Source organism: Pagrus pagrus (assembly GCF_965226575.1).
Source record: "Pagrus pagrus genome assembly, chromosome: 12".
NCBI classification, from domain to species: Eukaryota; Metazoa; Chordata; class Actinopteri; order Spariformes; family Sparidae; genus Pagrus; species Pagrus pagrus.
The window spans coordinates 13,818,383-13,832,245 of record NC_140196.1 but is presented as its reverse complement, the minus strand read 5'-3'; positions in this window follow the sequence as shown (position 1 = coordinate 13,832,245).

Here is a 13,863-nt window from a genome sequence, read left to right as displayed (position 1 = left end):
ATGATGGCCAAGTGGCAAGAAAATTTTAGATGGAAAATGACTTAATACTGGAATATTTTATATGCCAGTACTCAAAACAAGTATTTTTTTTAGTGAAAGAGAATGGTATATGGATTCACATTCAATTCACGATCAAATATACGATGAATTTAAAGAAAGAAACTTTGCAATGTGAATCTCTCCCTTATCGGCAGCAGTAAAACACAAAATAATGGGAATTTCTCGGCTATAACTTGTAGCTCTTTAGGCTGAAGCGTCTCCAAATCACAGCGGATGAAGTCTCGGGCAGCACGTTCTCTACATAACACTCCCGGTTTTAGAGCGCTCATCCTCTATTCAAGCTTTCCCCTCAGACACCTTAACATAATCTGTACCTGCGTGACACTGCATTATCATAACTGAATAAAGATGGGTCAGTGTGCGCTGGCAGCCTCTCTGTGTGCAGAGGGCACAGCAGCACTGATATGAACTTGCCACCGTGTCCCTGCAGTGTATGCACGCCTGTGTGAGTGTACCCACACAGGCACGCTGGTGTTTGTGTGTGTGTGTGTGTGTGTGTGTGTGTGTGTGTGTGTGTGTGTGAGTGAGTGTACCCACACAGGCACGCTGGTGTTTGTGTGTGTGTGTGTGTGTGTGTGTGTGTGTGTTAGTGAGTGTACCCCCATCTGTCTGCTCGCTGTGTGTATATATGTGTCTTTCCTCTCTCAACAATTTCTCTCCTCAGGCTTTGCAGCCCCCCCGCAGCGGTAATGGTAGGTCGTGTTGGCCCCTCTCAGACAGTTTGCTCCTGTCAAACATAGTTTCACTCTGACAGTTTCAGCTCCTGCTGCACTGGGACCCTCCATCACAAGCTGCAGCCTGTCACAGACTTTCCCCACACAGCAGCAGATCTTGTTTCCTCCACTGGACTCCCTCTCCTTTATTTATTTATTTATTTATTTACTTTTTGCTGTCTTTACTTCCTCCTGATTCCTTCCACCTCATGCTTGTTCATGAAATTGTATGAGTATGCACATTGGATGGATGCTTGCAAAGCTCAACTTTGATTCTGATCCTTTACTTAAACCTAAAAAAAAAAACCTTTGGGCCGACTGGGGGCAGCTGAAACAAGATGTAAACACAAGATTGGATGAGATCTTTAAAGTTGATGTGATGAACTTGTTAGCAAACAGTTGCTTGTTCACACATCCAGCAGTTACAGAGAAGCATTATCATTCTGTAGAAGTTTTGTTTCAGGACACTTGACTGACGTAAGTTTAATACTCATATTCTTTTAACTCTGTCTCTTCAGCTGCTCAGTGCTACTTGCTGCCACTGAAAACAATGCTGTGAGAGCAGTAAGAGTGAACCAACACAATAAAGTTGCAGGTCAGACAGTTGAAGAATGAGCTGCAACTCGCCACAAAGCTCTGTCAAGCCAAGGGAAGCTGCACATCCAGGTGATAATCCCCTTTATGCTCATCCTAACAAGCAAGCTCTTTCATAGCATAGCTTCATAGCAAATCATGATTATTATAGAAATATTGATTACAGCTGATGGGGAACGACAATCAGTTGCCAGATTAAAATGTTGTCAGTGAACATCTCTGCAAACCAATGATGCATTCACATCTGTACATGTCATATGCACCATATTGAAACTTCTCACGTTACATGTTTATGACCTGACTGTCATATCAGGAGGTGGAAAGGATGGTTGTTGAGTCGACAGTCAGAGCCAACAGATCCACAGAGGATGCCATATCCACTGCCCTCCACTCAGTCTTTACATGCGAGAAGGCTGCCAAGCCAGTGACCACCGTTCAAGACTGCGTTTCAACATTTGTGTGAAGCCACTGGAAAATTTGGAGAAGACCTCGGGACAATATCCAGCCGCATCTGTGGCGACAAGAAATAGATATTTTTTATGGGAAATCCAAACATCTCCAACCAGGTTTGTGGTGACCAAAGGCAGGTATTTTGGATACCTGCATTCAGAGTTGTCACAACAGAGAATTGAAAATTAAACCTAAAGAAATGTAAGGTTTGAACATATCCGTGGTTTGTGGAAAACATACATTGCCAACCTTTATTCTTTCAATTGAGTTGGCTGCTCACAACTCAAAGACAGAAACACAATAAAGGGCTCCAACTATAAACAGCTGTTACATAAGAGATCACAAGAGTGGTTAAATCCTCAGCAACACATTGTATTGAATGCGTTTATTATGTGAAATACAATGTAATGAAATAAAAACTGCAATATTTTCTCGGTATGGCAGTGGACTAGAAGTATAAAGATACAATAAAATGCAAATACTTCAGTGAAGTACCAGTAACTCGTACTTGTACTACACTACTTGAGTTTGTTACCACCACTGATGAGTCAGAAAATAATGGACCCCAGTGTACATACAGATGATGACCTCATCTCTCTGCATCTCTCCTGCAGCCTGTCACCGACTGAAGTAGCATTACAGCAGTTTTCAGAGCAGTGTCACCAGCTTCCGGGACATCTACATCTGTATTTCTTTGCCACAGGTATCAGATAAATAGGGGATGTTTTTATGCCCCCTGGCTCTCTATGATCCATCGTGTCTGGAGTTTTGTTTCTCTTGTTACTTCCCTGCAGCCTTGTCGGAGTTGTTATGATGAATGTGGAAGAGTTACAGAAGGCTGGGGATACAGATCCGGCAGGGTTATCATTAACTGAGACAGATAAAAAGAGACAAACAGACCAGTATCTTTATATGTGTCTTTCTTTACAGTGTTTTCGGCTGATGTATGCGCAGCTGAGCTATTTCTTTTTTCCCCGGATCCTGCATTGATCCACCCACAACTCCCCACCATCTTAAATCACATATAGATGGAAAAGAGCAGAAGGGAGGAGGGAGGGGGGGGGGGAGGGCAGAGTTGTTCATTACAGCCTTTCTTCTATCTGGAGGTAGATTGTGAAATGGTAGCTTGATGGCCACTGTTTCCATGGCAACTCTGTTAGAGCAACCTCTGCCCACAACATCTCAAAAGATCAGAGATGTTATTTTTAAAGACAAGATGGAGACTAAAAGCTTGAGGGTGGGAAAAAAAAGATCTGAATTCTCACACAGATGTCACGCACAGTGAGTGAACACGTTTGCACATACAGTACACGGACGTTTGGGATGAAGTGCAGTGCAGACGCCACGGCATCTTTATTTCTGTGCGGGGCCTTTTGATTGGAGCAAGGCTGAAAAACAACTGCGATGACGTTAACTGCTTCGTTGGAGCTGCCCCAGTTTAAAGAAATTCTGTTCCCGTAAGCGGCTAATAAATAAAAACTTCCCACTGTTTTAATAACTCTTTCTTTGCAGCATTTAAAATGACAAGGCTTCATTGGCAGGATGTCAAATATAGCAAATGACTTTACACTTGGCAGCCTCAAGTGGCACAAAGTGATAACTGTATTTTTTAAAGTTTGAACTTGTCTGAGATTAATTTGTTCCTCTTCAGTGGCTGTCAAGGTGAAGACGGAGAATATTTGGGCATCGATGCAGCAGGTTCAGCCAAGAGTTGTCACTGTGTTGTGACAGTTGGCTCAACCTTGTGACCAGCAACATACAAAGAGGATGGAAACAATATTTACAAAGAATACTACACTTTGTAGTATTTGGAGGCCCTAGCCAAAAAGAACAAAAGAGTGAGGAAAGTCTTGGTCGTAGGATCCAGAACTTCCCTTCAACTAAACAAAGCCACAAAAACTGGACTCACAGACCTCTTTCCTCAAAAGAACTAGACACAAACTAAGGAACAAAAGAGACAAATCTCCGAGACGGTCAGAGCTGCATTATCTGGAGAAGAGAGCTCCTTCTCATCAGCCTCTCTTAATTAAGGGCAGTGCCACCCACTAATCATCTGATCAGAAGCACCTGAGAGAGGACAGAGAAGCGAAGAGGAGGAAGGAATAAAACAGAAGGGATGAGCGTGTAAATCACAAGTTTGGCAAGTCTTTGTGGCTGCTTCTGGATCATGACCAGGCAGTTATTTAAATAAATTAGATTAACTACATGCTGACTCAGATTTTGATAGACATGGTAATTATCTGGAATAATCACACAACATGTGCTTTTATAATACATATAAGCTGCCATTTCATGCTGGTAAATTGTGCTTTTGTCTGTCTGTGGAGTTACAAAAGGTTGCAGCCTATCCCAGCATGCATCTCTTTTAGAAAATAATTAAGGGATTTTTGCAGCTCTATAAAGCCAGAAATAATACTCATAATGAAAGACAATATAAATCACAGGTCAATGCACAAATATAACTAAGTAGTTTGACTCAATGACAAAACCCAACCATTGCATTTTGCATGCAAAATAGGTCAAAGCTAATTTTTGATTCTAAAAACAGCAGTTGACCAAAAAACACTGCAAATCTGAAAAACAAAATGTACTGTACAGGGTCTGCAGCTATGTAGATGTTAAAATTCCCATCTTCATTCATACACTTTTCTACTGCGTTTTATGTCTTTATTAATCGATCACATTAGAGAGATGACAGGAAATTAAGTGAATGTGCAACAAACTGTCCCAGCTGTACACAAAACCAGGGACACTGCAGTCTATGGTCATCATCCCAACTCCTACAGTAGAGGCCTCCAAAGTTGCATTTCCAAGAAAAGTAATAAAACTGGAATGGTACTCAGTAGAGTGCATACCTTCACCAAGGCCCAACAGTCCCCTTTCATACACACCAGCTAAATACACCTGATGTTTTTCATCTTGATCCATGCATTAATCCCTGAGAAATTAATAGAAATGTCAAAAAAAATCCTGCAATGTTAAAGAAAATGAGAGTTAAAATTCCTGGATCTGTCCCTTTATCCGGATCCCCACCAAAAGTTAATGGGGTCTATTCTGGACCAAGATCCATCCTCCAGCCAAGTTTTGTGGAAATCAGTTTGGTACTTTTGGTGTAACCTTGCTTACAAACCGACACACAAACAAACCGACACATGTGACAACGTAACCTCCAGGTGGAGGCAATGCAAAATTTTGGTCATCTGGAATTTTTTTTAAAAATCTTGAATTAGTTTGTTCCTGGAAAGACTTGTCAATCATTTACATTCCTTTATTTGAGTTTAGTGTCGATGCTACCCTCCTGTCTATCAGTCTTTCACCTGTACATCTCTAATTATATGTGGCTCATGGATCCATCACATGTTGGGCGTAGCAGAACGAGTCTGACAATAAAAGCTCCTCTCCATGTAGCCTCCTTTCCTGTGTCTAGGGATGATTTTCAAACCCCCCCTCGGTGAAAGGCTTCTGTTGGGTTGCACACAGCAATTCCAATGGAGAGCTGCAGGCTCCTCAACGGACACACTTGCCAGCATGTGTTTCCATGGAGACGCGGTTTGTTCACGCGCCCCTGCAGCTTGTGTCATTGACTTCAATTAGTGCAGAAGGCCGTCTTGCCTAAGCACATACTTACACAACGAGCCAGCCTCAAAGGGTTGGAGAAAATTGGCAGAGGAGATCTGAGAGTGCGGGACACGTCGGAGAAGGCTACAGAAAGGCTTTATGGTGTAATGTCATTCATTTGAATACTGGGAGATTATCAAACACAATGTGTGATATTTTTAACCCACGACTAACTGTGAAACTTTAACAATGGAATGAAACTACTGAGAAATAAATCACATTTCCTTAAAAATCAATACTTTGTGTAGTTCCCTCAACCCAGAATAAGTGTTGGTGATGTACGTTTCTGCAAAAGACGGATACATTTTTTCACGTTGCAACTTGCTGTTTTTTTTGATTCCATTTTTAATACGATGTTGTGACAACGCTGTGCTTATGGTCTGGTTAGGTTTAGGTTTACAAAATCCACTTGGTAAGGTTTTGGAAAGATACATTTTTGGCCTAAAATATTTGTCCAATCCATACATGAGATATTTCAGGCTGGACCTAGTGGTGGACCAACCAACCGACTCACTTTGTCATCCCCAGAGGCTGCTAGCCTAACAACAAAACTTCTGTCTGCAGCTTTTGGATGATTGTTGTGATTATTCTTTCTTTTTAAAAACCTCCAGTGAGTCTGTGCCAGGCTTCATTTCCCAGTAGGTGACTTCAATTTCCATGTAAGCAGACAAAAACATTACTGGCAAAGTGGTGGGATGTGCCTTTAAAGTGATTCAACCTTGGCTTTCCCAATTCATTACGAGCCCACTCCCAGGCTGCATCTGTAATTACCGTGAACAGGTGCATCACTCAGCCGCATCGCCATGGAGTTAGAGATTTAATTTAGAGATGCTGCCCGGGATATTAACCCCTCTAATTACAACAGCCAGCTCCACGTTTAACCACAGGGATGAAATGTGTGGACCTAAGGGCGAGGAAAAGCACACAATTACTTTCTCTTTTATTCTGAGGGGAGTACAGGTGGGGAGGCCGGAGTGTTTACACAGAGGAGGTTTGCAAATTCAGCTCATGTGTGCAAATTATGTGATCACCAGTTGCTTTTGGAGTTTAAAATTGACAGACAATTGTCAGCTAAAGTTTTGCAAGGCAGACATTGGATTCACTGGTCTGTGCATGTACTCAAAGCTCTCAACAACTCAATGTGCAAGTCTTGTGCTCCAAACAGAATGAACTCTGGTACAATAGCGACCAAAGTCGAGAAGAAGGAAACTTAATGATCTCGAAATGAGTCTGATTTTTTGTTCTTTTGTCTCGACCTTATTTAGTGCAAACCACAAAATACTTTCTTTAACCACAGACATTGATTGGTCCATTCCAACACTTTGGTCCAGACAGTTTGGTGGATTGTTTTGGTCCCCAGAAGGTGAATACTATGATGACTTGGCTGGTTGACTGGTTCTATATATAGCAGAACTTTTGCTGCAGTTTGATCCAGAATTCATTTTAAAAAAGTCCAAACAAAAAGGTAACAAAGCAAAATCATTATTTAATGAGTAGCCGAGTTCATCAGTAATTTATAAAACTGCATTTGTGGCCGGCATCAAGGTGGTGCAGTGCCTCAGGCCAGAGATATACTTGCTTTTAACAACACGTTTATGCATGCAAATTTGCTGCCTTGCATATCCTGCTTCCGTTTGGAGTGACGATTGTGCATGTCCTTTGAAATTTGCGCTACACAACAGCAAGATGAATGGTGTAGCGGTGTATGGCCAGTGTGTGGATATGACAGGGTCAGTGGTCAGTAAGCAGCAGGGGCAACAATGGCGGAAAGTTTCGGAGACAAGCTCAGGTGATCCATCTAGTGACACTCGTAGTATGTAGCAAGTATGTGATCAACCAGGTTCATGCCACAGCTGGTGGTCTGCACAACCGCGTGGTTAAAAAGAAAGTATATCTCTGGCCTAAAACTGTACTGCAGCTTCCTCCCCCAGTCCAAAGTTTTATTCGTGGGCGACTCTAAATGCCTCTCACCCAATGTCCGCTGGGCTCGTCTCCAGTCCCCTGCGACCCTCAAAGGATAAGCACTTATAGCTAATGGATGGATGTTTTCGGCGAGGTTATTTCCTTGGACAGATCCCCTGATACAAATGGACTTTTAAGCTACCACTGGCAGTGGATTGTCAATAAACTAGGAAGATTTCTCTTCTATTATTAGCTCTATTTATTCATTTTAAAAGTCAAATTTCATCAGCAGAGAATCCAAGGGAAAAGCCGCGACAAAGGCCAAACTGATTGCTTTCCAAGTGATCTGAGGACAATGACCACTAAACGCCAAAGATGCCAAAATTCAACAAAAAAAGCCATTTCAATTTTTTATTCCAGCCTGTCCCAAGGAACCTTTGAAGAATCCTTTGAAGTGTTTTTATGTGTTTTGAAACTGCATATATTCCACCTCAGACTCTCTCTCACACAGACACAGTCTCTGAACACTTCATTTCATGTGCATCTGCGTCAGAATGTTATTTTTTTTTTTTCCATTGGAAAACAGAATAGGGTGATAGCTAGCCTGTGATCTTTTATTCATCCATTCGTCCTCCTCTCCTCACTCCTCGCCTCCGCACCAGGGAGCTCAGCATCTGACAGCCCGCGCTGAAAACCACCAGCTGGAGTGACAACAAGAGGAGAGGAGAGGAGGAGGTAGGAAAGAAAAGGAGAGGAGAGGAGAGGAGAGGAAGTGTGTGTGTGTGTGTGTGTGTGTGTGTGTGTGTGTGTGTGTGTGTGTGTGTGTGTGTGTGTGTGTGTGTGTGTGTGTGTGTGTGTGTGAGTGTGTGTCAGAGGACAGGAGGGCAGTCAGGGGCACAATGTGCTGACAGCAGCCCGGCCCTTGGAGCAGAGCAGATGGTTAGGACAGGACCGGCTGTGGCTCCAGATCAAAACCTCACCACTCAAAAGTCACAAGCTCAAAATAATATCAACTCTCAGGTTTCACTTTACTTTGTCTTTTTTGTACGTTTGACTCCATTTCCCAATGACCTTCCTGAGAATCCTTAATTTTAAATCAAATTAGGAAAGTATTAGAAGTATGAGTCGCTTGGTGTAACTAGTGAAGATGTACACTTTTCTTTATCAGGGATGTCATGAGAGAGGAGAAAGCCACTTAAAGCATTTCCGTGTCTGTGACGCCAGAGATAGCTGTTGTATGAGACATATCCTTCCCCCCAAAAGCCAGCCATCTGTTTTATCACAGCCAAAATGGGAAACATATCAGCCAATCATGTTGTTGCACCGACGCGGCTGCACAGTTGAGATTCACGACAGTTTCAACTGATTTGGTGCCGCTGCAGAAGAACTTCTAATAGGCATGGAAGAGCAAGTTATCAGGCCAATACACAGGATTAAAGTCACCAAACTTTTTAAGTGTTTTTTCACAGATCTTACTGGTGATTCTACAAATGCAGTTTTTCGGTCCCAGTGACCATTGAACGTGAAGTTACCGCTCTCTCCCCATTCATTTCTTGTTAGCCTAAAACACAGGCCTGGGGGCGTTGCCAAGATGGCTGCCTAGTGGCAAGACTTGCCTAAAAAAGAAGTATGTCTTTATACAAATACTTCATAGCTAAAACTCATGATAACCATGTTCAAAAGGTGCTAATTTTCATATAAATATAAGAGAATAGTGGGAAACCTGCTCTAAAAAAATATTGTGAGGATGTCATTTGCTGTTTCAATGTATTACAGTCCTGTTCTTTATAACAAGCATGAAACAATTGCGACCAGTTTGCTGATTGCTTGGTGGCAGCCGAACATTTGCTAATTTGCTCAGAACAGCTGAGGCTTGTCATAATTTAGCAGGTGTTTGGTCATGAATTGAAGTATAGGCAGATCAAACTTTTGACAAATAATGCAGGATGTGAAGTTAAGGAATTTTTAAAGTTATGACTAAGTTCCTCCTGAGGGAGAATGAATAACTCAGAGATGCTTTACTCTGCACACTGCTACACAGCTGTCACTGTTGATCTGTGACAAAATAAGAGTCCTCTGCTACTGTCATGCTTTTAGAATAATGCATATAGTCTAAATATTTGGGGGACCTGTCCCCTACGTCCAGTCTGATCTTTACGCCTACTGTAGATCGAGAACATGACGTCCACGTCACTCTGACATCACTCCACTCAACTTCCTGCAAAGCCTGAAACTTGAATTTGTGTATCTACTTCCTTCAGCTGCTAATCTCCGCATCTCTGCGTCTGTTTTTGCCTCTCTGACTTGTGTGTGTCTCTTCTGCTCTTCCTTTCATTCCCGGCATCGCCACATTCGTCGCTCCTTCCCTGAACTTCACAGCCAACCGATCTAACAGGTAAGAGCGTTTGCTAGTCATCATCTGTGTCGCTGAAATGATGAAGGCCAGTCACCTCAGATATTTCTGGTCTTTTCCTGTCCCTCGAAGTCCACGCACGCACACACACACACACACACACACACACACACACACACACACACACTTAGTGCTCCAAGTTGCCATGGCAATCTGATGATGGGGAGCTATGATTGAATGGCTGAGGTAGAAATGTACATGTGCTGTGATTGCCACAGTGTGCTGCAGAGCCATTGATTTCGACTTCCACGTCAGCGACCGACTGCAGTTATTACTATTTCTGGTGAGCACTGAGCTTCAGTAATTTCAGTCAATCACATTTACAGCAGAAGTGTGGCGTCATTCAGGGTGCAAGGCTGGACATGTATTTACAATGTCCGTCAATTTAGCCAATTTAGCCTGTGAAATTGTTTTTGAAACAGTTGCCTGGGGCGGACTGGGGCACTAACGTCAGCCCAGGCCGATCTCCACACTCACTCTATTAACAACAGACCACATATACTGTCAATGTTTTGTTGTTTCATTTTCTACCTTTACTGAGTAACTATGCTTCCACCTGACAGAATAGACTATAAACATCTTTATGTTTAAGATTTTTTCTGTGTGTATTCATCTTTTGCTTGTCTACATACTGTAGCATGATCAAGTTTTGTAAAAACACAGAATCAAGTCCAGAAAGGCAGGCTTGTCATGCTGAGGGCGACCATGCTGTATGTGTTTTCTTTTTTAAACCCTTGTGACATCTGTCATTTTACAGCATTTGGCTGTGCTTTCTTCCAGGGCATCTCTCCGTTTAAAGCACTTCCTATCTTTTCTCTTTATCTTGTTCTCTCTCTCCGGCCGGTGACACTGACTACTTGTATTGATGTGTATGTGCGTGCAGCTGATCGTATGTTATGACAGGCAGAGATCGCGCGACCAGGTTAAAAGCAGTCGAGGGGACTGAATGCCTACAGTTCTGAGGGACAGGAGCTGCCTTGTGGTGTTTCTTCTTTGATTTACACATTTCATTTTTAACGCTGGCCTGACACTCCAGGTCAATCAGCTTTCAGTTCAGGCCTGACGGTCACTGTCAAGACGGGTCAGAGTGAGAATCTTTTTTTTAACTTGTTGGGGTTAATCAAAAAGGGGACCCAAAATCAAGATACATCTGAGTTTGTATTATTACCTCATTAATATTATAAATATTATAATTCTGAGTTTGCATTTCTTTTTTAAAACTACATATTGCCCCTTTAAGTGGGTAGCTTGATTTATGTAGCCCCTTTCGAGAGCGGGGTGTCACAAAGTGCTTCACAGAGGCAGTCATGTATGAGCACGCATGTAAACGTCTGCACATCTTAAGTGACACGGGAGAGAGGACCTTAAAGCTCTGCTGGCTGCAGCAAGATCTCTGATGTCAGCAGGTGCTTGACCATACAGAGCTGTAAGTGATCATAAGAGCTTTAAACTGGGTTCTGCACATAACAGGGAGCTCGTGGAGAGCAAGTACAATCAGTGTCACATGAGACCTTTTGGAGGACCTGTTCAATAGTAATGTATTCATTGAACAAGTCCCCATCAAAGACACATAGAAGAGCTGCAGTGCTGCACAAAGCCCACATTCATAGTGTTTACTCCCAAATATTGGCACATTTACTAAAGATCAGGCCACAACACTAAATATTTAGACTCAAAACAGCATAAAGTTACAGAACAGCAACAATAGAAAATTTCCTTTTGTTGTTTCAGGCACCGGTGAAACAGGTTGATGGCTCCGATCCCGAAACACTAAGGTGGGTGTTACATGTGATAAGCAGTTGGTCCCCGTGGCTTCATACTTTAAGTAACAGCCTTTTTAAACAAGTTTTTTGAGCGTTCATATATTTCCTGACAGTTTGATTTGGTTCTGAGCGTGTAACAAAAATATACAAATACCTTTAAAGCATTTGTGATTCACCAGTTTATCCACAAAACCCTCCCCTCTCATTTGAAAGCAGTAGATATGCTTCCTTTTTTTGGCATTCACTCCAGCACATAGTAAGAAAAGACATATTGTGAACTCACAGGCTCTTCCCATGTGTCTGTTACTGAAATAGAAGCATCACAGTGTGAGCACCGCGTGAGTTCATTAGGCCGAGTTTAAGATTTAATGAAGTACATGTATGCTGTGACAATACATGTAAAGTAAGCTGGGAACCACTGAGAGGTTTATTAGGTCTCTCTCTCTCTCTCTCACACACACACACACACACACACACACATCTGTACGTAGGTAAGGCTGAGAGACTCACTGAAAGGTTGACGTGCTACATGTAAGTAAAGACATCCTCCTGTCATACATGTCTACATAGACATATATGTGTAACGTGACAATGACTGTACTAGGATGTAACCTAAATTCATCTCTAACATTACTCAGTGTAAACTAAATAATGAAAGTCTGTCTGCCTCGTCAGCATTCATGCAGCTCAAATGGGAGGAATGAAGAAAATTAGATTATATGAAAACAGGAAAACAAAGAGTTATTTTTGGGAGCATCCAGAGCCATCATCATTTGGGATGATGCAGATTAATTAATTGCCAGGTCTGTTTGTTGTGCTTTGTACAATGTACGTCTTTGTACATAACAAAAAAAAGTAGTGTCACAAATATAACTGTTTGACGTGTTAAGTACAAATGTGTTTTAGTTTGTTTCTTCTGTGCACAGTGTGACTGCTTTTAGAAAATGGTTGTGAGTTGAAAAGCTGTTTTATTGTTTAATGTACAATTTGTGCCTGCGTGTGTGTGTGTGTGTGTCATAAAAGTCATCTGAGGGAAAAATACATTTTAAAGGAGGTTCCTCTTTATTCACCTTGTACATTTGTATTCTTATCCTTATTTTTTGTAGTCTGTGCCATAAGACTGTCGTATCCTTGAGTGTGATCTTGCGACAAGGATACACATATGTTCTGCATTTGTGCTAATTACTTGTAGGTCTATATATACACTGAAGTGTTGTTTCAGTCTGTTTGCTTTGTTTTTCTGAAGAAGGTCTATGCTGACGTGTACATGAAATAGAGTGCACACAAGTTCTTGTTTTTGATTTATTTTTTGTACTCAAGAAATCCTTTCAGTCATATGAGAAGTGGATACTTTACCTTAAAGCATAGAACTGTACCATTTTGTATTTGCTTTTTTCTTCCGACTGCGAAAGACAGTTATCTTTGGATTGAAGCTTCACATGTACTACTGCATTTTACAAGTAAAGAGAAACTGTCTCTTGAACAAAGACTAGCCCATGTCCACCTGCTTCTGATTTCAGCACCATCTGGTCACTTCAAAGCAGCCCAGGCTCTCCTTTTATTTCATATCTTCAAATGCTCCCAGTAAATAGTAAAATCTCATTGAAAGAATTTATCAATGAGTCCCTTTTTTCCTTTTTTGTGTCCTTTTTGGGGCCAAATGAAGGGATGAAATGAATTTCACTGAACTGAAACATAACATGAGCGTACCTTTAAGCCTTACAGTCCTACACGCCCTTAGTTCACCTTCACAGGTGTTTTCATTTTGGTTGTCTGATGAGACCTCTTACCTGAACTGTGTGGGCGTGAACATTGATTGACATCGCCCTCACCCCCTGTTAGCCTGGTAGCTCAACTTACACTGTCCCCATAGGTGTGCTCCAAAACCCACCTGTCTTAGGTCAGATTGATCTGTTTGTGCATGTGTAACACTCAATTTCTCTTTTTTTTTTTTGATTAGTTCTTAACAATTAGTGCACATCTGTTTCCCCTCTGCTGTACAGACTGTAAAGTGTAAGATATGGGAATTTATGATGGCAAAATAAGTTGCATTTAGAATTTGTACACACAAATAAAACAGTAGACTGTAAACGGTTCACTATATAGTAAATGGAGTGATCGCAGACGCCTTTTATAGATGGTGACATCAGCTTTAATCAGTCAGAATGAGTGAAAGCACCTGTGTGCGAGCAGGCAGGGCCTTTGAGCAGGTGCCACTGCTGTGGACTTGGATTATCAGTATAAACACATTGTGATGATACCGACAGTGAGGATTAAGGCGTGAATCAAATTTTTACTAGACTTACTGATATTTTCACTACCTTTGTGAGATTATTCTCAGATCTACCTG